The following is a 26,879-nucleotide window of genomic DNA, read 5'->3' as shown; positions in this document are numbered from 1 at the left end:
CATGGTGGATGAGGCGGCTGGCACATGGTGGCGCCCTTTGGTTGTAGGGGTCTTCATGCCGTATGAGGAAGTTACGGATCATTCCAAATGGTGGTGCCCTTTGGTTCCAGGAGTTCTCATGGCAGATGAGGTGGACACTCAACTGACATGGAAGAAAACTGGAAGTGATGTTGCCGCGACAAATCAGTTTTTCTCCCACACTGTTTTAGATTATATCAGGTGACCATTCAAAATGGCAGTGCGCTTCCATTCTAAGGGTTCTCATGGTGGATGAGGCGGCTGGCACATGGTGGCGCCCTTTGGTTGTAGGAGTCTTCATGCCGGATGAGGAAGATACGGATCATTCCAAATGGTGGTGCCCTTCGGTTCCAGGGGTTCTCATGGCAGATGAGGTGGACACTCAACTGACGTGGAAGCAAACTGGAAGTGATGTTGCTGCAACAAATCAATTTTTCTCCCATGCTGTTTTAGATCATATCAGGTGATCATTCAAAATGGCAGCACCCTTCGGTTCTAGGGGTTCTCCTGGCAGATGAGACGGACACTCAACTGATGCGGAAGCAAACCAGACGTGACGTTGCCACGACAAATAAATTTTTCTCCCACGCTACATTAGATCATATCATGTGACCATTCAAAATGGTGGCATGCTTCAGTTCTAGGGGTTCTCATGGTGGATGAGGCAGCTGGCACATGGTGGCACTCTTTGGTTGTAGGGGTCTTCATGCCGGATGAGGCAGATACGGATCTGATGGAGAAACAAACCGGACGTGACGCTACCTTGACCGAATCAATTTGTCCCCCCACTCTATTTTAGATAACATCACGTGACCATTCCAAATGGTGGTGCGCTTCGGTTCCAGGGGTTCTCATTGCAGATGAGGTGGACACTCAACTGACGTGGGAGCAATCTGGAAGTGATGTTGCCGCGACAACTTAATTTTTCTCCCACACTGTTTTAGATTATATCAGGTGACCATTCAAAATGGCAGTGCGCTTCCATTCTAGGGGTTCTCATGGTGCATGAGGCAGCTGGCACATGGTGGTGCCCTTTGATTGTAGTTGTCCTCATGCCAGATGAGGCAGATACGGCTCTGATGCGGAAACAAACCGGAAGTGACATTGCCATGACCAAATCAATTCTTCCTTGACGTAATTTTAGATCACATCATGTGACCATTCAAAATGGCAGCGCACTTCGGTTTTAGGGGTTGTGATGGTGGATGAGGCACATGCGACTGTTCAAAATGGTGGAGCTCTCTTTCAAAATGGTGGCGCTCTTCGCTTCGAGAGGTCCTCATGGAGGATGGCCTTTGGCCTCACGTGATGTTCAGTATTTAGGGAATAACCCCGTTGTGTCTGATGATTTGCGGACGTTTTTCTGTTTGATGATTTGCGGGGTTATTCGCATTCTAATCCATTTCCATCGTTTGCACGGTTTATTTTTCTGTAAGTAATTCAGTCGGCGAAGCTTACTATAGCAACAGCGTCTTCATTCCTAACTGGAAATTCTGTGAGCAGATCCACAGATTTCTCCATCACGTCAATTGCATTAAGTAATTCTGTATCAGATCCACATCAATACGTTCGTATGATAGATTAAATTCACCCAGTTCAGCATCCACTGCAGTAGTTTCTCTTGGTCTCAGCTGACAGTGCCATTATTGTGCCATTATTGACAATGTGACATTATTGAGTAGTAATACATCAAATGTGAAACGGTCAAATATTTTGCCAATGTCAACGTGATATTTTATGGTCTAAAATCTCACACGATTAACCAATCAGATTTGCGGAACAAATATAATTTGATTAGAATATATAACAGCTAGTGAGAAATTACCATTTCTAAATCTAAAAATGCTGTTCTTGTAACCAGATAGCACCTCTGAAGTGATTTACAAGACATCTCACTGACGTCAGCGTGTACACTATGTGCGTGCGCATCACCTGAGGTCAAAGGTAACTTCCAGTCTTTTCAAAAGCTCATGCATGCACACACACACACACACACACACACACCCTTCTGCAGACGAGTTTAAAAAATAATAAAATATTGGTTATTGAATTCCTCCCAGATAAATATGTTGTCTTGATTAAATTGAGCTGTAATTTTGCAAGACGTTTGTAAAATAAACCAACATTATAATGCATGGATTCAGTCGTAACTAAATTTTGTCAGGTTAGTGAAATATGGGTGGCCCATTAGCTTTAAGAAATCCAAACAGTATGATACTGGATTCTTAAATCTGTCTGCATTAGGCATTTCTTAAAAACTGGGTGATACCACAACTGCTGAGGGAAGCCACCAAGAAGTTAAATTCTTCTCTGGCTGTGACTGAAGAAACTGTGAATAAAGCAAGTATTGTGTTTGCATTAAAGTTTAAGGAGTAGTAAGGTAGAGTGGAGAGCAGAGAAGCTGCTCTACTATGAAGCTTTGATGGGTGATGCAACATATATGAAAGTTGCCCAATGCATTGTCTCTCCACTCACAGCCACAGAAGCCTATATGAATCCTTCAAATTTGTCACGGTGGTCTTGGTGGCTTCCTTCACTCGTCTGCTTCTTGCACTACTCAGTTTTTGAGAACCTTCTACTCCAGATTGTACTGTACAGTGCTGTACTCTTTGCATTTCTTAATGATCAATGTAAATTAAGTCGGTGACATATTCATTGTCTTGTAAATCTTCATTTATCCTCTTGTCTGAAGAAAACTGGCTGTAAAGGACATGATTTACCTTTATTATTCTAAAGGGGTGTCATTACTTTTTCTTGAATTTATATCATGCTATAGACATTTATTTTTGGTTTGGTTTTAAAGGCGATAATTTTAGAAATTTTAGTATGCAAAAAATGACAATTAAAATTAAAAAGTGTGGAGACTTTCTACGTACACTGTAAGACCTTGTTTGCATAAAATTAGACTTTAAGGCCATCGTACTTCTCACTGACCATTGTCATTCTTGCACTAAATACTTTTAACTACTCAAACTATTTTCCCTCCCCTGACTCCCTTTTTCATCACTCATCTTAAAATCTGTTTATCTTTTAATAACCAAATTATAGTTTGAGTCATCTGCCCTGTCTGTCCTGATGTTATCGTCCTCTACATATTGACCATTTTACAGCTGTGGGTGTGTGCAGGAGGTTGAATAGCATTCTGCTCACACTCACAGTTCAACTGTTATCTTTCTATTTTTGTCATGCACATCGGACTCCTTACTTCTGCAGAAATTTGCATGACCAAGCATGTGATGATAGAAAGGCATTTTTCAATACCCATATTCATTTTACAGTGCAGTCGCAACATTTTTTCCCCCTCTTTTTCCATCATTCCATCTACCTACAATTACATGGCACATTACAACCATTTTCTAATATATGACTAGAATGTTGAAGTTAGAAATATTTTTTTTATTGTTACATTTCCATTACATTTTGTGTACATAATCTACCCCACCGGCTGATAGGCCATGATGGGAGATATAGAAAAGTCCATCAGTGATGTATTGTCTTGGCCTTAGCCTTGGCCTTGGATGCATTGGCCTTGACCTTGGTCTTGGATGACGTGGCTTTGGCCTTTTTCATGGATGCCTTGGCCTTGACCTTGGTCTTGGATGACTTGACCTTGACCTTGGTCTTGGATGACTTGGCCTTGTTCTTGGATACTGGATACTGCCTCTACTGGTGGTTGGCTCTCACTGCGGTATTGTATCACTTCCTGTTCCGGAGCACAACGGTGTTTTGCTGTATCTGTTAGCTGTTTAATCTGCGCAGTTAGATTGATCTAGTTAACTAGATAACGATTTGTTTCACAGTGTAATCTTCACGTGCCTTAACTAAAGCACTCCCTCTGCTGAATCACCTCTAAATTATTTACACATTATTCACTTTGTGTGTTTTTAGGAATCCGCTAGCTTAGCGCAGCTACTAGCTCTTAGCCGGTTTAGCATGGCGGCTTCTCCTGTCTCTCCCGCACTTTTCTGCCCTGGGTGTGAAATGTTTAGTTATTCCTCGGCCTCCTTTAGCAGTAATGGTACTTGTAATAAGTGTAGCTTATTCGTAGCTTTGGAGGCCAGGCTGGGCGAATTGGAGACTCGGCTCCGCACCGTGGAAAATTCTACAGCTAGCCAGGCCCCTGTAGTCAGTGCGGACCAAGGTAGCTTAGCCGCCATTAGTTTCCCTCTGGCAGATCCCGAGCAGCCGGGAAAGCAGGCCGACTGGGTGACTGTGAGGAGGAAGTGTAGTCCTAAACAGAAGCCCCGTGTACACCGCCAACCCGTTCACATTTCTAACCGTTTTTCCCCACTCGACGACACACCCGCCGAGGATCAAACTCTGGTTATTGGCGACTCTGTTTTGAGAAATGTGAAGTTAGCGACACCAGCAACCATAGTCAATTGTCTTCCGGGGGACAGAGCAGGCGACATTGAAGGAAATTTGAAACTGCTGGCTAAGGCTAAGCGTAAATTTGGTAAGATTGTAATTCATGTCGGCAGTAATGACACCCGGTTAAGCCAATCGGAGGTCACTAAAATTAACATTGAATCGGTGTGTAACTTTGCAAAAACAATGTCGGACTCTGTAATTTTCTCTGGGCCCCTCCCCAATCGGACCGTGAGTGACATGTTTAGCCGCATGTTCTCCTTGAATTGCTGGCTGTCTGAGTGGTGTCCAAAAAATGAGGTGGGCTTCATAGATAATTGGCAAAGCTTCTGGGGAAAACCTGGTCTTGTTAGGAGAGACGGCATCCATCCCACTTTGGATGGAGCAGCTCTCATTTCTAGAAATCTGGCCAATTTTCTTAAATCCTCCAAACTGTGACTATCCAGGGTTGGGACCAGGAAGCAGAGTTGTAGTCTTACACAACTCTCTGCAGCTTCTCTTCCCCTGCCATCCCCTCATTAGCCCATCCCCGTAGAGACGGTGCCTGCTCCCAGACCACCAATAACCAGCAAAAATCTATTTAAGCATAAAAATTCAAAAAGAAAAAATAATATAGCACCTTCAACTGCACCACAGACTAAAACAGTTAAATGTGGTCTATTACACATTAGGTCTCTCTCTTCTAAGTCCCTGTTAGTAAATGATATAATAATTGATCAACATATTGATTTATTCTGCCTTACAGAAACCTGGTTACAGCAGGATGAATATGTTAGTTTAAATGAGTCAACACCCCCGAGTCACACTAACTGCCAGAATGCTCGTAGCACGGGCCGAGGCAGAGGATTAGCAGCAGTCTTCCATTCCAGCTTATTAATTAATCAAAAGCCCAGACAGAGCTTTAATTCATTTGAAAGCTTGACTCTTAGTCTTGTCCATCCAAATTGGAAGTCCCAAAAACCAGTTTTATTTGTTATTATCTATCGTCCACCTGGTCGTTACTGTGAGTTTCTCTGTGAATTTTCAGACCTTTTGTCTGACTTAGTGCTTAGCTCAGATAAGATAATTATAGTGGGCGATTTTAACATCCACACAGATGCTGAGAATGACAGCCTCAACACTGCATTTAATCTATTATTAGACTCAATTGGCTTTGCTCAAAATGTAAATGAATCCACCCACCACTTTAATCATATCTTAGATCTTGTTCTGACTTATGGTGTGGAAATTGAAGACTTAACAGTATTCCCTGAAAACTTCCTTCTGTCTGATCATTTCTTAATAACATTTACATTTACTCTGATGGACTTCCCAGTAGTGGGGAATAAGTTTCATTACACTAGAAGTCTTTCAGAAAGCACTGTAACTAGGTTTAAGGATATGATTCCTTCTTTATGTTCTCTAATGCCATATACCAACACAGTGCAGAGTAGCTACCTAAACTCTGTAAGTGAGATAGAGTATCTCGTCAGTAGTTTTACATCCTCATTGAAGACAACTTTGGATGCTGTAGCTCCTCTGAAAAAGAGAGCTTTAAATCAGAAGTGCCTGACTCTGTGGTATAACTCACAAACTCGCAGCTTAAAGCAGATAACCCGTAAGTTGGAGAGGAAATGGCGTCTCACTAATTTAGAAGATCTTCACTTAGCCTGGAAAAAGAGTCTGTTGCTCTATAAAAAAAGCCCTCCGTAAAGCTAGGACATCTTACTACTCATCACTAATTGAAGAAAATAAGAACAACCCCAGGTTTCTTTTTAGCACTGTAGCCAGGCTGACAAAGAGTCAGAGCTCTATTGAGCCGAGTATTCCTTTAACTTTAACTAGTAATGACTTCATGACTTTCTTTGCTAATACAATTTTAACTATTAGAGAAAAAATTACTCATAACCATCCCAAAGACGTATCGTTATCTTTGGCTGCTTTCAGTGATGCCGGTATTTGGTTAGACTCTTTCTCTCCGATTGTTCTTTCTGAGTTATTTTCATTAGTTACGTCATCCAAACCATCAACATGTCTATTAGACCCCATTCCTACCAGGCTGCTCAAGGAAGCCCTACCATTATTTAATGCTTTGATCTTAAATATGATCAATCTATCTTTATTAGTTGGCTATGTACCACAGGCTTTTAAGGTGGCAGTAATTAAACCATTACTTAAAAAGCCATCACTTGACCCAGCTATCTTAGCTAATTATAGGCCAATCTCCAACCTTCCTTTTCTCTCAAAAATTCTTGAAAGGGTAGTTGTAAAACAGCTAACTGATCATCTGCAGAGGAATGGTCTATTTGAAGAGTTTCAGTCAGGTTTTAGAATTCATCATAGTACAGAAACAGCATTAGTGAAGGTTACAATGATCTTCTTATGGCCTCAGACAGTGGACTCATCTCTGTGCTTGTTCTGTTAGACCTCAGTGCTGCTTTTGATACTGTTGACCATAAAATTTTATTACAGAGATTAGAGCATGCCATAGGTATTAAAGGCACTGCGCTGCGGTGGTTTGATTCATATTTATCTAATAGATTACAATTTGTTCATGTAAATGGGGAATCTTCTTCACAGACTAAGGTTAATTATGGAGTTCCACAAGGTTCTGTGCTAGGACCAATTTTATTCACTTTATACATGCTTCTCTTAGGCAGTATTATTAGACGGCATTGCTTAAATTTTCATTGTTACGCAGATGATACCCAGCTTTATCTATCCATGAAGCCAGAGGACACACACCAATTAGCTAAACTGCAGGATTGTCTTACAGACATAAAGACATGGATGACCTCTAATTTCCTGCTTTTAAACTCAGATAAAACTGAAGTTATTGTACTTGGCCCCACAAATCTTAGAAACATGGTGTCTAACCAGATCCTTACTCTGGATGGCATTACCCTGACCTCTAGTAATACTGTGAGAAATCTTGGAGTCATTTGTGATCAGGATATGTCATGCAATGCGCATATTAAACAAATATGTAGGACTGCTTTTTTGCATTTACGCAATATCTCTAAAATTAGAAAGGTCTTGTCTCAGAGTGATGCTGAAAAACTAATTCATGCATTTATTTCCTCTAGGCTGGACTATTGTAATTCATTATTATCAGGTTGTCCTAAAAGTTGCCTGAAAAGCCTTCAGTTAATTCAAAATGCTGCAGCTAGAGTACTAACGGGGACTAGAAGGAGAGAGCATATCTCACCCATATTGGCCTCTCTTCATTGACTTCCTGTTAATTCTAGAATAGAATTTTAAATTCTTCTTCTTACTTATAAGGTTTTGAATAATCAGGTCCCATCTTATCTTAGGGACCTCATAGTACCATATCACCCTAATAGAGCGCTTCGCTCTCAGACTGCAGGCTTACTTGTAGTTCCTAGGGTTTGTAAGAGTAGAATGGGAGGCAGAGCCTTCAGCTTTCAGGCTCCTCTCTTGTGGAACCAGCTCCCAATTCAGATCAGGGAGACAGACACCCTCTCTACTTTTAAGATTAGGCTTAAAACTTTCCTTTTTGCTAAAGCTTATAGTTAGGGCTGGATCAGGTGACCCTGAACCATCCCTTAGTTATGCTGCTATAGACTTAGACTGCTGGGGGGTTCCCATGATGCACTGAGTGTTTCTTTCTCCTTTTGCTCTGTATGCACCACTCTGCATTTAGTCATTAGTGATTGATCTCTGCTCCCCTCCACAGCATGTCTTTTTCCTGGTTCTCTCCCTCAGCCCCAACCAGTCCAGCAGAAGACTGCCCCTCCCTGAGCCTGGTTCTGCTGGAGGTTTCTTCCTGTTAAAAGGGAGTTTTTCCTTCACACTGTCGCCAAGTGCTTGCTCACAGGGGGTCGTTTTGACCGTTGGGGTTTTTACGTAATTATTGTATGGTCTTGCCTTACAATATAAAGCACCTTACGGCAACTGTTTGTTGTGATTTGGCGCTATATAAATAAAATTGATTGATTGATTGATTGGATGCATTGGCCTTAGTCATGGATGCCTTGACCTTGGTCTTGGATGACTTGGACTTGTTCTTGGATGCATTGGCCTTGGTCTTGGATGCTTTTGCCTTGAGCATGGTCTTGGATGACTTGGCCTTGACCTTAGTCTTGGATGACTTGGTCTTGTTCTTGGATGCATTGGCTTTGGTCTTGCATGACTTGGCCTTGACCTTGGTCTTAGATGATTTGGCCTTATTCTTGGATGCATTGACCTTGGTCATGGATGCCTTGACCTTGGTTTTTGATACCTTGGGCTTTATTGTTGTGTGGGCCGCTGAAGAGGAGGTACTGCTGGCCCACCACCCGAAGAACGCTCCTGGGTGAAGAGGAGCTTCATCCTGGACCCGGCCCTCCTGGCTGACTTCTACACCCGGCACCCGGACAAGCCTGGTTGGGCTCCAGGAGGCGCCCGTTGAGGGGGGGGTCCTGTTGTGTGGGCTGCTGAAGAGGAGGTACTGCTGGCCCACCACCAACAGATGGCGCCCTGCTTGGAGTGCGGGCTTCAAGCACGAGAGGGCGTCGGAGCCACTGGGAGTGACAGCTGTCACTCATCATCAGCACCAGCTGTCACTCATACAACTCATCACCATCACCATAAAGGCCGGACTGCAACTCCACCTCCTCGCCGAGAAATCAGCTACCATAAGAGGTAATTTCTCTGCTGTATTCAACGCTGACAAATAGTTTGAACTCTTTTTGCAGCCGCTTTCCTGTGGTTTGCCTTATCTGAGGGATTGGCGTTAGGTGTGACCAGCGACGGCTTCGCTTCACACTCCAACCAGATAAGTGGTTAGACAGGAGCTGCACGAGTGTGTGATTGGAGGTGGAGGTGCTCCCTCCCAAAAGAACACAGACTGTGGGATTACTGAGTGTGCAAACTCACACTCATCAACTCTGTTTCTGTTCTCTGCCAGCAGTACCAGGTCTGACAGCTGGAGACGGTGGCCACCTGGGGATCCAGGACTTGGCGGCTCCGGTGTTCTTCAGATCCGTTGGCGGTGAGGGCCGTGTGGGATCCGGCTCGGTTCTGGACGGACGTCTCCTATCCTCAAGCCTGCCCACACGTCACTCAACATATAATTGTCTGTAGTACCAAAAACTGTATTTGTCTGTATTCCGTTGTGCACTTCACAACATTAAATTGTTACTGTTTGGCTTATCCATTGCCCGTTAAATTAACGCCCCCTGTTGTGGGTCCGTGTTCCTACACTTTCACAACATGATTTCTCGGCCAGCGTCCTGGATCCCGAGGGGCGTCAACCATTGCTTGAACAGCCAATGGAAGAGCGAGGTGCACAGGCGTCGGCAGGAGGCGTGTTAGGTGAGCTCCAGCAAATCTTAACCGCTTTCACTGCTCGGTTGGACTTAGTCACCGAGCAGAATGTGATTCTCAATCGGAGGATCCCACCGCCCAGGTGGAAGCGCATGCTCAGGGCGCTGCTGCAGCACCTCCTCCTGCTGACCGAATGCCAGAAACAGACGTTCCACTGGTCGTTCAACGAACCCCCCCACCTTCTCCTGAAGCATTCATAAGCCCTTCGGAGCCGTTCGGAGGCTGTGTTGAGGCGTGCACGGACTTCTTGATGCAGTGCTCGCTCGTCTTTTCACAGCGTCCCGTCATGTACGCGTCAGACGCTAGCCGGGTGGCTTATGTTATAAATTTGCTTCGAAGAGAGGCACGTGCCTGGGCTATGTCGCTCTGGGAGCAGAATTCACTGCTCCTAACGACATATGCTGGGTTTGTGAGGGAGTTCAGACAGGTGTTCGACCACCTTCATAGAGGTGAGACCGCTTCAAGCGTGCTGCTGTCGATAAGACAGGGGTGTCGGAGCACAGCGAAGTATGCAGTCGACTTCCGCATCGCGGCAGCGCGAGCTGGCTGGAATGCTGTTGCGCTCTGCGCCGCCTTTGTAAACGGACTGTCTCTGGTCCTTAAGGAGCACCTGGTGGCGAAGGACAACCCGCGGGATTTAGACGGGCTTATCAACCTAGTTATATGGTTAGACAACCGATTAACAGAACACCGACGGGAGTGAGACGAAGGGCGTGGTCAGGCACAAGCCGTCCCTCTTCCTCCCGGGTCCGAAAGGGAGCCGTCTTCCCCACGCTCTACAGCCAGGGCACTCCACGTGACGACAGTTCCCCCTGCTGACGTTGCTATGGAAATGAGCAGGGCCAAAACGCGATCAGATCAGAGACAAAGGAGGCTGTTCCGTGGGGAGTGTTTTCACTGCAGCCCAACCGAGCACACGCAGAAAAACTGCCCCAAACGGTCAATACAGCAGCACTCGTCCTTAGAGACTGGGCTAAGGGTGGGTCACAATACCCATGCGGGGAGACCCCGAAAATCTGCACGCATCCCAGTCACGATCCTGAGTGGGGATCTAACCCTTCACGCCCCAGCACTGGTGGACACGGGGTCAGAGGGGAATCTGCTGCACAGCAGATGGGCAAGGGAAGTCGGGCTCCCTCTAGTGGCTCTACATTCACCTTTGAAGGTACGGGCACTAGATGGCACCCTTATTCCATTAATCACACACCAGACACAGCCAGTGACATTGGTGGTGTCTGGAAATCACAGGGAGGAGATTGTGTTTTATGTAACACCTTCTACCTCCCGTGTGAATTTGGGTTATCCTTCGATGATAAAACACAATCCCCGGATTGATTGGCCGCCTGGGGTTGTGGCTCAGTGGAGCGAAACCTGCCACCGGGAATGTCTCGGATCCTCGGTTCCGCCTGGTGTGACAGCTAGTGAGGAGGTTAAAGTCCCTCCCAATCTGACGGCGGTGCCAAGTGAGTACCACAATCTTGCTGACGTTTTCAGCAAAGATCTGGCGCTCACCCTTCCCCCGCACCGTCCGTACGATTGTGCCATTGAATTGATCCCGGGCGTTGAGTACCCGTCCAGCAGGCTGTACAACCTCTCACGTCCTGACCGAGAATCAATGGAGACCTACATCCGGGACTCATTAGCTGCCGGGCTGATCAGGAACTCCACCTCCCCGATGGGTGCAGATTTCTTTTTTGTGGGCAAGAAAGACGGTGGACTCCGTCCATGCATTGATTACAGGGGGCTGAATGAAATCACGGTTCGCAACCGATATCCTCTGCCCCTGTTGGATTCAGTGTTCACGCCCCTGCATGGAGCCCAAATTTTCACAAAGCTGGATCTTAGAAATGCGTACCACCTGGTCCGGATCCGGAAGGGAGACGAATGGAAGACGGCATTTAACACCCCGTTAGGTCACTTTGAGTACCTGGTCATGCCGTTCGGCCTCACTAACGCCCCCGCGACGTTCCAAGCTTTGGTAAATGATGTCTTGCGGGACTTCCTGCATCGGTTTGTCTTCGTGTATCTAGACGATATACTCATCTTTTCCCCGGATCCTGAGACTCATGTTACGCATGTATGTCAGGTCCTGCAGCGGTTGTTGGAGAACCGGCTGTTTGTGAAGGGCGAGAAGTGCGAGTTCCACCGTACTTCTTTGACCTTCCTGGGGTTCATAATCTCCTCTAACTCCGTCACCCCTGATCCGGCCAAGGTTGCGGCGGTGAGAGATTGGCCCCAACCAACAAACCGTAGGAAACTGCAACAGTTCCTCGGTTTTGCAAATTTCTACCAGAGTTTCATCAAGGGCTACAGTCAGGTAGTTAGCCCCCTGACAGCCCAGACCTCCACTAAAGTCCCCTTCACCTGGTCGGATCGGTGCGAAGCCACGTTTAAGGAGTTGAAACGCCGGTTCTCGACTGCACCAGTCCTGGTGCAGCCCGATCCAAATCGCCAGTTTATAGTTGAAGTGGATGCCTCTGACTCAGGGATAGGAGCCGTGCTATCCCAGAGCAGGGAGTACGACAAGGTTCTCCACCCTTGTGCCTATTTCTCCCGCAGGTTGTCCCCGGCTGAAAGGAATTATGATGTCGGCAATCGGGAACTTCTTGCAGTGAAGGAGGCTCTAGAGGAGTGGAGACACCTGTTGGAGGCAGCTTCGGTACCGTTCACGATTTTCACGGACCATTGGAACCTGGAGTACATCCGGACCGCCAAGCGTCTGAACCCCAGGCAAGCCCGCTGGTCACTGTTCTTCGGGCGTTTTGACTTTCGGATCACATACTGCCCCGGGACGAAGAACCAATGGTCTGATGCCCTGTCCCGGGTGCACGAGGAGGAAGTCAGGACCGAGCTGTCAGACCCGACTGAAACCATCATCCCCGAGTCCACTGTCGTGGCCACCCTTACCTGGGACGTGGAGAAGACCGTCCGGGAGGTCCTGACACGGAACCCGGACCCGGGGACTGGACCGAAGAACAAGATGTACGTCCCACCAGAGGCCAGGGCTGCAGTCCTGGACTTCTGTCACGGTTCCAAGCTCTCCTGCCACCCAGGGGTGCGAAGAACCGCGGCAGTTGTCCGGCAGCACTTCTGGTGGGCGTCTCTGGAAGCCGACGTCCGGGAGTACGTCCAGGTCTGGAGGAGTTTCTGCAGGGACCTGGGGGCCACCGTAAGTCTCTCGTCCGGGTACCACCCCCAGACGAACGGACAGGCAGAGCGGGCGAACCAGGAATTGGAGCAGGCCCTCCGCTGCATGACCTCCGCGCACCCGATGGCCTGGAGTGACCATCTGGCCTGGATCGAGTACGCTCATAATAGCCAAGTGTCATCTGCCACTGGCCTCTCACCATTTGAGGTATGTTTGGGGTACCAGCCCCCATTGTTTCCACTCATGGAGGGAGAGGTCGGGGTGCCCTCGGTCCAGGCCCATCTGAGGAGGTGCCGTCTGGTGTGGCGTACCGCCCGCTCTGCCCTGCCCAAAGCCCGGATGAGGGCTAAGGCCCATGCAGACCGCCGGCGTGCCCCGGCCCCTACGTATCAGCCCGGGCAGGCGGTTTGGCTATCTACAAAGGACATCCCCCTACAAGTGGAATCTCAAAAACTGAAGGACAGATACATAGGACCCTTCACCATCCTAAAAGTCCTCAGTCCAGCCGCAGTGAAGCTAAAGCTGCCAGCTTCACTGCGGATACATCCGGTCTTTCACATGTCATGACTCAAACCCTGCCACTCCTCTCCACTCTGTACCCCTGGACCGTCGCCGCCGCCTGCCCGGATCATTGACGGGGAGCCGGCTTTGACTGTGCGCCGGCTCCTGGACGTCTGTCGGAAGGGCCGGGGGTTCCAGTATTTGGTGGACTGGGAAGGATACGGACCCGAAGAACGCTCCTGGGTGAAGAGGAGCTTCATCCTGGACCCGGCCCTCCTGGCCGACTTCTACACCCGGCACCCGGACAAGCCTGGTTGGGCACCAGGAGGCGCCCGTTGAGGGGGGGGTCCTGTTGTGTGGGCTGCTGAAGAGGAGGTACTGCTGGCCCACCACCAACAGATGGCGCCCTGCTTGGAGTGCGGGCTTCAAGCACGAGAGGGCGTCGGAGCCACTGGGAGTGACAGCTGTCACTCATCATCAGCACCAGCTGTCACTCATACAACTCATCACCATCACCATAAAGGCCGGACTGCAACTCCACCTCCTCGCCGAGAAATCAGCTACCATAAGAGGTAATTTCTCTGCTGTATTCAACGCTGACAAATAGTTTGAACTCTTTTTGCAGCCGCTTTCCTGTGGTTTGCCTTATCTGAGGGATTGGCGTTAGGTGTGACCAGCGACGGCTTCGCTTCACACTCCAACCAGATAAGTGGTTAGACAGGAGCTGCACGAGTGTGTGATTGGAGGTGGAGGTGCTCCCTCCCAAAAGAACACAGACTGTGGGATTACTGAGTGTGCAAACTCACACTCATCAACTCTGTTTCTGTTCTCTGCCAGCAGTACCAGGTCTGACAGCTGGAGACGGTGGCCACCTGGGGATCCAGGACTTGGCGGCTCCGGTGTTCTTCAGATCCGTTGGCGGTGAGGGCCGTGTGGGATCCGGCTCGGTTCTGGACGGACGTCTCCTATCCTCAAGCCTGCCCACACGTCACTCAACATATAATTGTCTGTAGTACCAAAAACTGTATTTGTCTGTATTCCGTTGTGCATTTCACAACATTAAATTGTTACTGTTTGGCTTATCCATTGCCCGTTCATTTAACGCCCCCTGTTGTGGGTCCATGTTCCTACACTTTCACAACATTTATCCTTGATACCTTGTCCTTTTAGGGATCTAGGGGATCACAGCCTTGGCCAGGGGGATTCATCCTTCACTATACAGCACTGGTGCGCATGTGTGCATCCATCTATCATGTTTAACACCAACTGTATAAGGTAAACAAACAAATAAACAAACAAACAAACAAATAAATAATGTGAATTTGCTACACTTACTAGGGACAGCCTTGTCATTAATTTCATGCTTCATTTATACACCTTAAGTACTCAGTTGCTATCAGTGAGTCAAATGTGCAGTATTTTTATGCATGTCACTTTTCTAATATATGCCTGATTTTCAGAAAACATGTACAGTTGGGTTTCTTGGATCAAACCAAGTTAAATGTACCCCACAATGTTAATTCTTGCCATATGGAATTTAATGTAAAAAATCTAAAAATTTTCCATAGTCCAAAAATGTTGACAATCTTTATAAAAACTGGCGGTTGATCTCCAGAACAAGCTGCAAAAGTAGAAAGTGAGGTTATAATTTAGCAACGCTTTTATCAACCAAAACCAAGCTTGGTACATTACTCTGGACCCTATTGTGAGGAAGCATAGAACCTTTAGTGTCATTTACCCTCTAGGGGGAACTGTTTCGCCCCCTCATCAATGCTTGCAGCTATGTTCAGTTGTTATTGTGTCAGTTCTTGTTTCTTTGTCTGAAGGTCAGTACAAAGAAGTTACAAAATAGAATCTCCCTCAATAAATAACAAGCTTCATAACAAACATTTTCTGTAAACCCAGATGTTTTTCTTATTTGTAAGTTATAAAAAATGTTGGTATTTGTCAGACTGTATAATGTGTGTGGATTGTTGGTGATATGATGTCAAGATTTAGTGTTGGTAGAAATTATTGCAGATGCTTCTCAAGGCCAGCAGGGGGCTGCTCAACATGAGTTGCCTCGTTGATACTTGAATTTTGTTATTTAATAACAAACAAATAAAATATCAAATAATTAAACAACTCAATCAATCAATCAATCAATCAATAAACAAACCAAAAATGATACATGTGGGAATGAAGTCACCATTTTTACATCAAGTATAGTAGTGCACAGTCTCGTTTGAGGGCAGGTACTAAAATAACTAAAATATGACACATATTACACAATAATCCTACATCCGTGGACAGCCCTCATCTGTCCCCAACAGAAACATGGCACTTTCTCTGAGGTTCTGGGCAAATTATATGCAAACAAAGTGAAAATGCAAAGAAAAAGTGATGATGTGGTGGAAAGTGGACATGTGTTGCGGTTTGTTTACGACCCAGAGCTCAAACGTGTGGAGCCGGTTTTGCTGGTGAGAGAACACAGCTACTCTGGTTAGCTGTGTAGGCAAACACGACACAACCTCGCACATTTACCTTGTCTTCCCTTCTCCACTGGAAACCAAAAAAAAACTGCACTTTTCGCGACTGCTTCGGTGATTGCAGCCGAAAACAAAACAGTACACCATTTTTCCGTTAGAAGTGACGCTGTTTGTGGGGAGAGTCTAATCCCCGGGCGGAGTGTGGGAGTGTCAGGACAAACCATTCCGAGGATGAGGGTTTCAGCGGAAACCATTTTAAACCAGTACATCTTAACCATCACTGGTGCGTCCGCTAAGTGACGGCGAGTATACTTTTAAGTTTACTGGTTGAATGGTTTGTGCTGAAACTCCCACACTCCACCCGGGGATTAGTCTCTGATGTGTTCATGCCGGCTGTCCCCGGATGTGGTCAAATCGCGCAATATCACGCAGGGGTTCAAACGAGACCGCGCCGCCCTACTGATCTCAGTCTCCCGCGTCCCTTCATTTGTAAACAAAATAACTTGAAGAGTTGTGGATCCAGTTTAGACAAATTTTTGTGGAAAAATTGAGAGTTAGCCAAGGACAAACTGATCTGAATTTGACAAAAATAAAAAAAAGTTACAGTCATAGGACAAGGTCGAAAATGTCCATTACTTGCATACAGGGGAGATGTACAGTGGCTCTTCTAAGGACTTCATCAAAGATACATCTATGGATACTATTAAATGCAAATAACAAGTCTTACATATATCATGTTTTTATTGGTCATGTGAAGTTTGATCTTGGGTTACCTTAAAGTGTCAAACTCAAGGTTAGGGATGTCCCAGTCAATTTTTCTTTTCTTTTTTTTTGTTACTCCAATCCTGATCTGAGTCACTTCCTATTAGGTATCTGCCGATACAAAGTACTGATCTGAACCACTCTAAGAAATGAAATGCTACATTTACTTAATGTCGTTATGTGACAAGGTCCCACATAACTTGACTATTTCAATGAGAAACAGACGGTACAGTTAATTGGAACAACATCTTGCAATACAAATGTAGCATTTCATTTCTTAGAGTGTGCCACATTTATCAAGCAGGACAGAAAGCACGATGTTTAATTTATCTGATTATTTTAATTTAACCTTTATTTAACCAGGTTAGTCCCAGTGAGATCAAGATCTCTTTTGCAAGGGAGACCTGGACAATTCTAAAGTTTCCAATTCAACTAACCTACATGTCTTTAAATGTGGGAGGAAACCAGAGCACCTGGAGGAGGAAATCAATCAAAATCAGGAGCTGATCAATCAAAAAATTTCCGTGATCTGGCCTGATTCATATTACTGTGGTCAGGACATCCCTATTGAAGATCATAACCTTGTAACTCAAACTATTTGGAGCCCGTATGGATGAATTGTGGAAAGGTTGTGTGTTCAAACAGAGTAAAGTGGCTTGATTTTGGACAAAATTAAACAAACATCAGGGCCACATGGACTTATATATTATGGAATCAATGAGTCCCAGAGAATGAATTTGCATGACTCAGGCTCAAACATGCCCGACTCAGGTGTTGCACTCTGAGTCTTCTTGTTTTTCATCTTTATTCAACATCCTATGTTTCTTAATCCAGTTTAGTCCGTCTGAAAGATCACCACTGTTCACGCCAGGAGGTCCTCCCACATCAGCCGTGTACTAGTGACCTCACACTTTGTGCTGCTATACTGCTGTCGTAATTCCGCTCATGCTCTATTTGTTATGTAGCCACATACAGATTTAGTTGTTTGTGCACGCACACACACACACACACAGACAGGAAAGTGTCCGTCAGCTTCACTCAGAATTGCTGAATTGAGTTATGTCGCCTGTCAGTCAACTCTCCCCCCTCCTTAGCATCAACACACAACTCCACTAGATGCCTCCCCCCCCACACACACACACTTGCCCGTCTGACGGTGCATATTTTGCATGGGGAAAGGATTCAATTACTGCGAAGGTGAAAGAAGCAATAAACACGGCACAGATACGACGAGGTTCAATCCACACTGCCGCAGTCAATCACAGAGCAGGTAGGTAGCCGCTGCCGCTTTGTTCATCCGGTTGTGAAGTGGCCGAGATTGTCTGAGCGGCAGGTTAGGAAGGAGGCGCAAAACGCTGCCGTGGGCCCTCCTGAAAATTATACGGCTGGAACAACTTACACGGACCTGCTGCTGAGAGGACGGATAATTGAAGAGAAGCAGCGGGAGATAACAGCAGCCCGCCGTCATTTCCACGCATGCACTCAGTTACTCAGTGCACGTGAATGTGCACGTTGCAGTCGTGTAAAATAAGGCGTCAATTACTTGGAACACATCAGTTTTTTGTTTTTTTTTCTGCTTCTCCTTTATGTGCTTGTATGTCTGATGCAGAAAATGCACAGTGTCTGGCAGCACATCTAACCGACTTTCACGTTCTTGTTCTCAGGAATCCGCCGTCATCCACCCACCTACGGACGCAGGTTCGAAACATTTGCCTTATGCTGTGAATTCCCATGCATGTCGAGATGGAAGCCAACGGATGGTTTGTGCATCGACGCCGCGCTCGCATGCAAACCAAACAGATTCACTTATTCATATGTGGCGTGTTGCACACTTCTGACTGTGACCGTTTAGCGTGCACACGGCGGTAGGCTGGTTAGCTCCAGCAACACCTCCCTATAAAAGAGCCCAGTGGTTTCAGAAGCTCTCTCACTAGATTTCAGCCCGATCTGCCTCTCTCCATCTTTTATTCATTCTCTCGTTCTCTCCATTATGTCCAACGCACAATTTACTACCAAACTTTGCCTTTTGGCAGTTCCTCCATCTTTCGCTCCCTACTTGTTACATTTTTCTCTCTCATTCCTCTTTTTTCCTTTTTTCTTTCCACCATACTCTTTTGTTCAGTCTCAGTATCAAATCCTATTATTTTGCACTCAGCTGCCCTCTACCTTCTATCAGAGGCTTGAGAAAGTTGGCAGAGTTTCCAACTTGAAGTTTGTGGAGGTGCAGCAAGGGTTAGAGTGTGGGACGGCGTACAGATCTGATACCACCACACAAAGACAGCTTACTATGTCTCTTTGTGCAAGATACAGTGATTAGAGGTGTCAAAACCATTTTGACATCCCAATATCAGTACGATAGTCAAACGTAGCCTGGAAAAATCTAAAGTAGTGTATTATCCTGAATTACTGATCAGCATATGCAGGGGTGGTGGCCAAGTGGTTTGTGCGCTTGGTTTCAGCGCAGATGGTTCCTGGTTCAAATCCCACCCCTGCCACATTTCTCCATGTAATGTGGAATTGCATCAGGAAGGGCATCCGGCAGATCCACCTCAGATTTGCTGTGGTGACCCGAAGTGCAAAAACAAGGGAGTAGCTGAAGGGGCTTACTTTTTACTGGTCAGCATATCACACTATTACATCAATAAATGGTTGACCTGCGGTGTTGAGGGTCATTTTCTGTTGCTTTGTTTCCTTGCGATCAGTGGTTTTGGATCACAGGGTGGGGTTTTTGATATCCTCAACCAGATTCTCTCACTCCACCTGGGGGATCCCAAGGCATTCCCAAGCCAGCTGGGAATTCTCATTCCTCCAGCATGTCCTGTCTTCCCTATGGCTTCCTCCCAGTTCGATGAGCCTGGAAGACCAGGAGGCATTCTGACCAGATGCCCAAACAACCTAAGCTGGCTCCCTTCGATGTGAACAAGCAGCTGCTCTACTCTTAGTCCCTCTCGGATGTTTGAACCTCTCACTCAGTTCCTGAGTGTTAAGCCCAGATACCTCAGGGAAGAACTACATCTGTGTTTCCACCTCTTGTATCGGCATCTTTTTTCTTTTCATCATTCCCTAAAGCTCTGATCACAGGTGAAGATCGGTGCATAACTTGCAAAAACCGTATTGTATACTGCACATTGTTCTTCCTGTAAGGTGCCACTGAAACTGCATTTTGCTTATCAACTGCATTTTGCTTATTTTGCTTATCAGCAGCGATTCACCGATTATCGCCTCGTTTCTGCTTCAAGCTGCACTCCAGTCATCATCTGTCTCAATGACAGATATCTGAAGCTTTTATACAACAATCATTTCCACATAAATTCAACATTATTTCATCATAAAAGACAGAGGACCGATCACAGTGCCACAACAGCACATCCGAGTCTGACATGCTGCTGCTGCGCCTACGTCATTTCGGAGCATCAGCAGCGATTCGGTAATTATTATTACCTTGTTTCTGCTTAAAATGGCCTCATTTGTACTTAAAACTGACTTTAGAATGATTTAAGAGGTTTTACTTTGTCATCTGATGATAAATAATCACATTATTCCCTTTCATTGCTTTAGGTGTAGAGACATGCGCAGTGAAGGCACAGTGAAGGCATGGCGGACCAGTTTTTAGAGGGGGACTGCTCACCCCTCTTGGTGCTAATTTAGGTGCACAGCCAATCAACTCCTAACAGACACCTGAATTAGCAAATCAGCTTGTGGCAGAGCAGGGAGAGATGGAAAATGTGCAGGTTCAGGGGTACTCGAGGACCGGATTGAGAACCCCCAGCTTAGACAGTGAATAAGATGTACCGGCCACATCTACACAAAAGAAAATAACATCAGTGACGGTGCATCCCAAGTTATAAGCAGGAATAAGGCCAAGCTGTAGGGCTGGGAGGAGCATTGTGGGAGGAGTGTGATGAAATCAGGGATGACCTCGCTGCTGTAAATTGAGATGGAAAATGTGCAGGTTCAGGGGTACTCGAGGACCGGATTGAGAACCCCCAGCTTAGACAGTGAATAAGATGTACCGGCCACATCTACACAAAAGAAAATAACATCAGTGACTGTGCATCCCAAGTTATAAGCAGGAATAAGGCCAAGCTGTAGGGCTGGGAGGAGCATTGTGGGAGGAGTGTGATGAAATCAGGGATGACCTCGCTGCTGTAAATTGAGATGGAAAATGTGCAGGTTCAGGGGTACTCGAGGACCAGATTGAGAACCCCCTGGCTTAGACAGTGAATAAGATGTACCGGCCACATCTACATGGTGTGTCCATAAAGTAACGGTCCTTTTTATTTTTTTTAAAAACTATATGGATTTCATTCATATGTTTTTACGTCAGACATGCTTGAACACTCGTGCGCATGCGTGAGTTTTTCCACGCCTGTCGGTGACGTCATTCGCCTGTGAGCACGCCTTGTGGAAGGAGTGGTCCCGCCCCCTCATCGGATTTTCAATGTCTGGAAATGGCGGAATGAAAAGGACTTTTTTTCCATCAGAATTTTTTCAGAAGCTGTTAGAGACTGGCACCTGGAAACCATTTGAAAAATTTATCTGGCTTTCGATGAAAATTTTATGGGCTTCACAGAGAATAAGGACTTTAACTACAGCTTTAAGGACCCCTTTAAGGACGGTCGGTGCGCCGTGCTCCGAGCTACGACGTCGCGGCACAAACCACTGGATCATTTCTAAGCTGATGGCTCTGTGGATACGAGACCGTCATGTGCTCTTTCTCTGGTTATCACAAGAGCTGGACATCAGCCATTTTCCGGCAGATTTCACTTTTAACAAGAGATTTTGTCATGGAAAGCTGCGCGGACGCTTCGCGCGTCACGACCGATTCGCTAATGAAGCGAGACAAAGAAACACCTCCGTTTCGGAGTGTTAGAGGACAAATTTGGACATGCCTATCTCGGCTTTCAGTGCTTACCAGTCGAGTGAGTATAAGAGAACTTGTGGAGAGCTGGACATGTCCAAACCTGTCCTCTAACACTCCGAAACGGAGGTGTTCCTTTGTCTCGCTTCATCAGCGAATCGGTCGTGACGCGCGAAGCCTCTGCGCGGCTTTCCATGACAAAATCTCTTGTTAAAAGTGAAATCTGCCGGAAAAAGGCTGATGTCCAGCTCTTGTGATAACCAGAGAAAGAGCACACGACGGTCTCGTATCCACAGAGCCATCAGCTTAGAAATGATCCAGTGGTTTGTGCTGCGACGTCGCAGCTCGGAGTGCGGCGCACCGACCGTCCTTAAAGGGGTCCTTAAAGCTGTAGTTAAAGTCCTTATTCTCTGTGAAGCCCGGAAAATTTTCACCGAAAGCCAGATCAATTTTTCAAATGGTTTCCAGGTGCCAGTCTCTAACAGCTTCTGAAAAAATTCTGATGGAAAAAAAGTCCTTTTCATTCCGCCATTTCCTGACAATGAAAATCCGACGAGGGGGCGGGACCACTCCTTCCACAAGGAGTGCTCACAGGCGAATGACGTTACCGACAGGCGTGGAAAAACTCACGCATGCGCACGAAGCATGTCTGACGTAAAAACATATGAATGAAATCCATATAGTTTTTGAAAAAAATAAAAAGGACCGTTACTTTATGGACAGACCTCGTACACAAAAGAAAATAACATCAGCGACGGTGTATCCCAAGTTATAAGCTTGAATAAGGCCAAGCTGTAGGGGTGGGAGGAGTGTGATGAAATCAGGGACGACCCCGCTGCTGTAAATTGCATCACAAACAACTGAAAGTTTTAGCTGAATCTCATCAGTTGCTTGTGTGATTCTCAAGGTTGTGGCACTCATGTTATAACTAAAATGAGTTGTTGAATCGACTGCAGTTTGGAATCAATACACTGGCTTTAATGGGAGCGTAGCGACGAGGGCACGGGGACGAGCACGGTTCAGCTCCAACACTGTTATTAGTTGCGGGTACCCTTTAGTGGCATTTACTTAAGAGGCGGAAACAAACACCGTACTTTATAGCTGCCAGCAAATGGATGGCTGCTGTGCACCTCCAAGTCAGAGCCAAAGACCTATAAAACAGCTTTTATCTTAACTGAAAATAATAGGAGTGCAATGTGAAGGTGGTGGAAGATGGAAAAATAAAAAAGGCCTCCCCACCCGTAAATCGCCCACACTCACCCTCCACTAGTGTTCTGCTTGTATTCTAATTTACTCTTTTGGTTCTTTGTTTTTCTTCTCAACATTTCCCTTGGTGCCATTCTTTTATGGGGAATTATTCATTACAGGACAACAAAGGTCTGAGTGAAAACAGTGGACTGTCGTTTACAGCAGCGTGTATAAAGGTGAGAGAGAGTGCAGGAGACGGCGTCGCTATACAAACCTGACATCTCCTCTCTGATGTAAAGTGCCGATTTTCTCCACGCCGCTGCTTGCTTCTCGTTGTTGGATCACAACGCCAGTGAGAAAATATCGTTTTTCTGCTCTCAGAGCCGAGGCGAGTTCTCAAATAGTGGACCTAGCCCGCACTTCTCCAACACTTATATTGTCAGATGACGTCAGTGCTTTCAGAGCCACTCTGGCGATGGCGCATTTACATTACACCCCATTGTCTGGATCAGGGTGTCACACTCGTTCAATTATTTGACATGTCTCCACTGTGTAAACATAGCGCAGTGCTGTGATGTGATTCGCTGTAATAAAGACATGTCAAGGGTTGTTGACAGAGAATGACAGAGAATGACAGAGCAGAGCGGTCTCACAACTTCATTTGCATGGTGTTAGTTCAGCTCGGGGCACTGTGTCCAACTCAGCTTGTCCTCCCCTTTCATCATATCCTCCATCTGCCCCATGATCACATTCATGGATATGCATCCTAGAAGAAAATCTTGTGCTTACTTTGGAAAACTTCAGAGTCCAGAAATTTCTGTGGTTAACAAAGGTTTTCCCTCATTGTGCCATAATCACAGTATGAATGACTAAGCTGGGTGTCAATCAGAATTTTCGATACCGGTACCAGTACCTTCACTTTGATACTGGTTCCTGAATGATACTTTTTTTATACCAATTTTATAAGATCAATTCTAACAAAAAGAAAATTACATTACACATAGTACAAATCTTGAGTTTTATTTTTCAGCTTTGGTAATTTTCCACTCCATGCAGTTTTCTTACAGAAAAAATAAACAACAAATAATTCCCAGTGCAAAAGAACACTGTAGTTTTTGTCTAAAGCATTTCCTTTCAGACATTTTGGCATGAATGTCTCGCCATACCTCTGAGCTGAGCTCAGCTGGCTGCTGCACATCAGTGCAGGACGTCTCATTTTGGGAAGAAAAAAAAAATGTTTTGATCGATTGCAGTTGTTTGTATTACAACATTTGGAGTGATTTGACTTAAACAGCGATTCACTTTGAAGTTACAGTGAGGAAAATAAGTATTTGAACACCCTGCGATTTTGCAAGTTCTCCCACTTAGAAATCATGGAGGGGTGTGAAATTTTCATCTTAGGTGCATGTCCACTGTGAGAGACATAATCTAAAAAAAATCCAGAAATCACAATGTATGATTTTTTAAATAATTTATTTGTATGTTCATCATAGCAAGACCAAAGAGCTGTCTAAGGACACCAGGGACAAAACTGTAGACCTGCACAAGGCTGGGATGGACTACAGGACAACAGGCAAGCAGCTTGGTAGAAGACAACAACTGTTATAATTATTTATTAGAAAGTGAAAGAAACACAAGATGACTGTCAATCTCCCTCGGTCTGGGATTCCATGCAAGATCTCACTTTGTGTGATAAGGATGATTCTGAGAAAGCTCAGAACTACACAGGAGGACCTGGTCAATGACCTGAAGAGAGCTGGGACCACAGTCACAAAGATTACATTAGTAACACACGATGCTGTCATGGTTTAAAATCCTGCAGGGCAGCAAGGTCCCCCTGATCAAGCCAGCACATGTCCAGGCCTGTTTGAAGTTCACCAGTGACCATCTGGATGATCCAGAGGAGGCATGAGAGAAGGTCATGTGGTCAGATGAGACCAGAATAGAGCTTTTTGGAATCAACTCCACTTACCATGTTTAGAGGATGAGAACAACCCCAAGAAAACCATCCCAACCGTGAAGCATGGGGGTGGAAACATCATACTCTGGGGGTGCTCTTCTGCAAAGGGGACAGGACGACTGCACCGTATTGAAGGGAGGATGGATGGGGTCATGTATTGTGAGAGTTTGGCAAAGATCTGTATGGAGGAGTGGACCAAAATCCCTGCTGCAGTGTGTGAAAACCTGGTGAAAAACTACAGGAAACATTTGACCTCTGTAATTGCAAACAAAGGCTACTGTACCAAATATTAACATTGATTTTCACAGGTGTTCAAATACTTATTTGCAGCAGTAACATACAAATAAATTATTAAATACATTGTGATTTCCGGATTTTTTTTTTTAGATTATGTCTCTCACAGTGGACATGCACAGTGGACATTTCAGACCCCTCCATGATTTCTAAGTGGGAGAACTTGCAAAATTGCACGGTGTTCAAATACTTATTTTCTTCACTGTATTAATTCTGACCATACTTTATCTTTCTAACGTGACTTGGCAGAGAGCCGCACAGCGTTTGGAGCTGTTTGATGGAACGGAGGACAATTCTCATTTCTTTCTCACAACAAGACTGGAGTCCCCATTAGTGACTTTAATCTGCACAAAGTAAACTCATGATTGACATATTTTAATGGCTTTGAGAGGGGTTAAGAAGCGGATTTCTGAAAAGCAGCGAAGCAAAGAACCAATGAAGCAGCGGATCGGAGCAGTATTAAGTATTAAGCTGCAGTAACACCAAGTAAATTTACCTGTTGAGATCCCAGACATAGCTCCATCGTTGGTACTCTCAGGTGAAGCGGAGTCCGGTGGTGGAGATTTTGAATCAGGCTGCTTGTGCTCTGTTACGTCCACAGGTGGACTTGAATGCTGAGAGGAAGATGGCTGCAGACCGCTCTTCTTGCACAAACTTAACACCGAAAGACGAGGCATATTTTGTTACTTGCATTTCAGTCGGTGCCACAAAAGAACCGAAGTTTGGTACCCAGCCCTAGGAAGGACCCAGGTAGGGGTGGGCACTACACTGGTGTGATAGTCATCTCTGGTGTGTTAGTGCACTATGATATGGATTGTGCAGTTCTATCAACTTCGTGATAATACAAAACACACATAAGGCCATTTTTTCCACCAAAGAAAAATAATAAAGGCGCAATAATGAAAAATTACGCCAAATATACATTAATTTTGAGATTAGTTAAGCATTTTGGCACAGGTCTACTCAGCACTGCAGCACTGCAGCAAGTTCCAGCCGGACAGTCACTCCCCCTCAATGTTTCAGTGAGTCAAAACATCTGTTAAAGGTACTGTCTCACTACTGCCGTACTCACTACTGTCACAACCTACTAAGGGCAATTGTGAGGGAAATTGCTTGATTCTGTGTGATATTTGATGGGTGGCGCTCCTCCCTCGCTTCCCTCGCAGGGCATTGCACCTGGATTTAGAATTTTTCAAAGTTAGTGAGGCGACAAGGCTCCTCTCAGTTTGCTCCCAGAGCCATCGCAGCTGTCGTGCGATCCTCTGAATGTACTCGCTGTGACTCCTAACATGAGAGATTCATGAGAGACCTTTGGGGGGGGGATGAGGAGGTGATGGTCTAGTGGTTAAGGTGTTGGGCTTGAGTCTAGAAGATCATGGGTTCAAATCCCAGCCTGACTGGAAAATCACTATGGGCTCTTGGGTAAGGCCTTTAATCCCCTATTGCTCCCGGTGTGTAGTGAGCGCCTTGTATGGCAGCACCCTGACATCGGGGTAAATGTGAGGCATAATTGTAAAGCACTTTGAGCGTCTGATGCAAATGGAAAAGTGGTATATAAATGCAGTCCATTTTAGATGATCAGAGAGGAACAGCTGCTTCTGGAAGTGGCCAAGCTGCTGTCTGCCTGGCTGCATTTAATGTCTTTTTTGGGGGGCTCTTTTTTCAGGGAGCACAAGTCTATAGGAGCGGAGAATCTATTTTTGTCTTGAGCACTCTCTCTTTCTCTCTGTCTGTCTCTTCTACGTCTCCCGCTTTCTCCCTCTCCCTCTGTGGTGGGGGTTCATTGATATGCTCGTTGTGAGGGGGGCACGATTGAAGGAAATATGATGACATACCTTTCATTGGCAGCACGGTAGGTCGGTGGTTAGCACTGTTGCCTCACACCAAGAAGGTCATGGGATCGATTCCCACCTGTGGCCTTTCTGTGTGGAGTTTGCATGTTCTCCCCGTGTTTGCTTGGGTTTCCTCCAGGTGCTCCAGTTTCCTTCCACTTTTAAAAATATG

This window comes from Thalassophryne amazonica, chromosome 7 (genome assembly GCF_902500255.1).
Source record: "Thalassophryne amazonica chromosome 7, fThaAma1.1, whole genome shotgun sequence".
Lineage (NCBI taxonomy): Eukaryota > Metazoa > Chordata > Actinopteri > Batrachoidiformes > Batrachoididae > Thalassophryne > Thalassophryne amazonica.
This window is presented reverse-complemented; position numbering follows the sequence as displayed.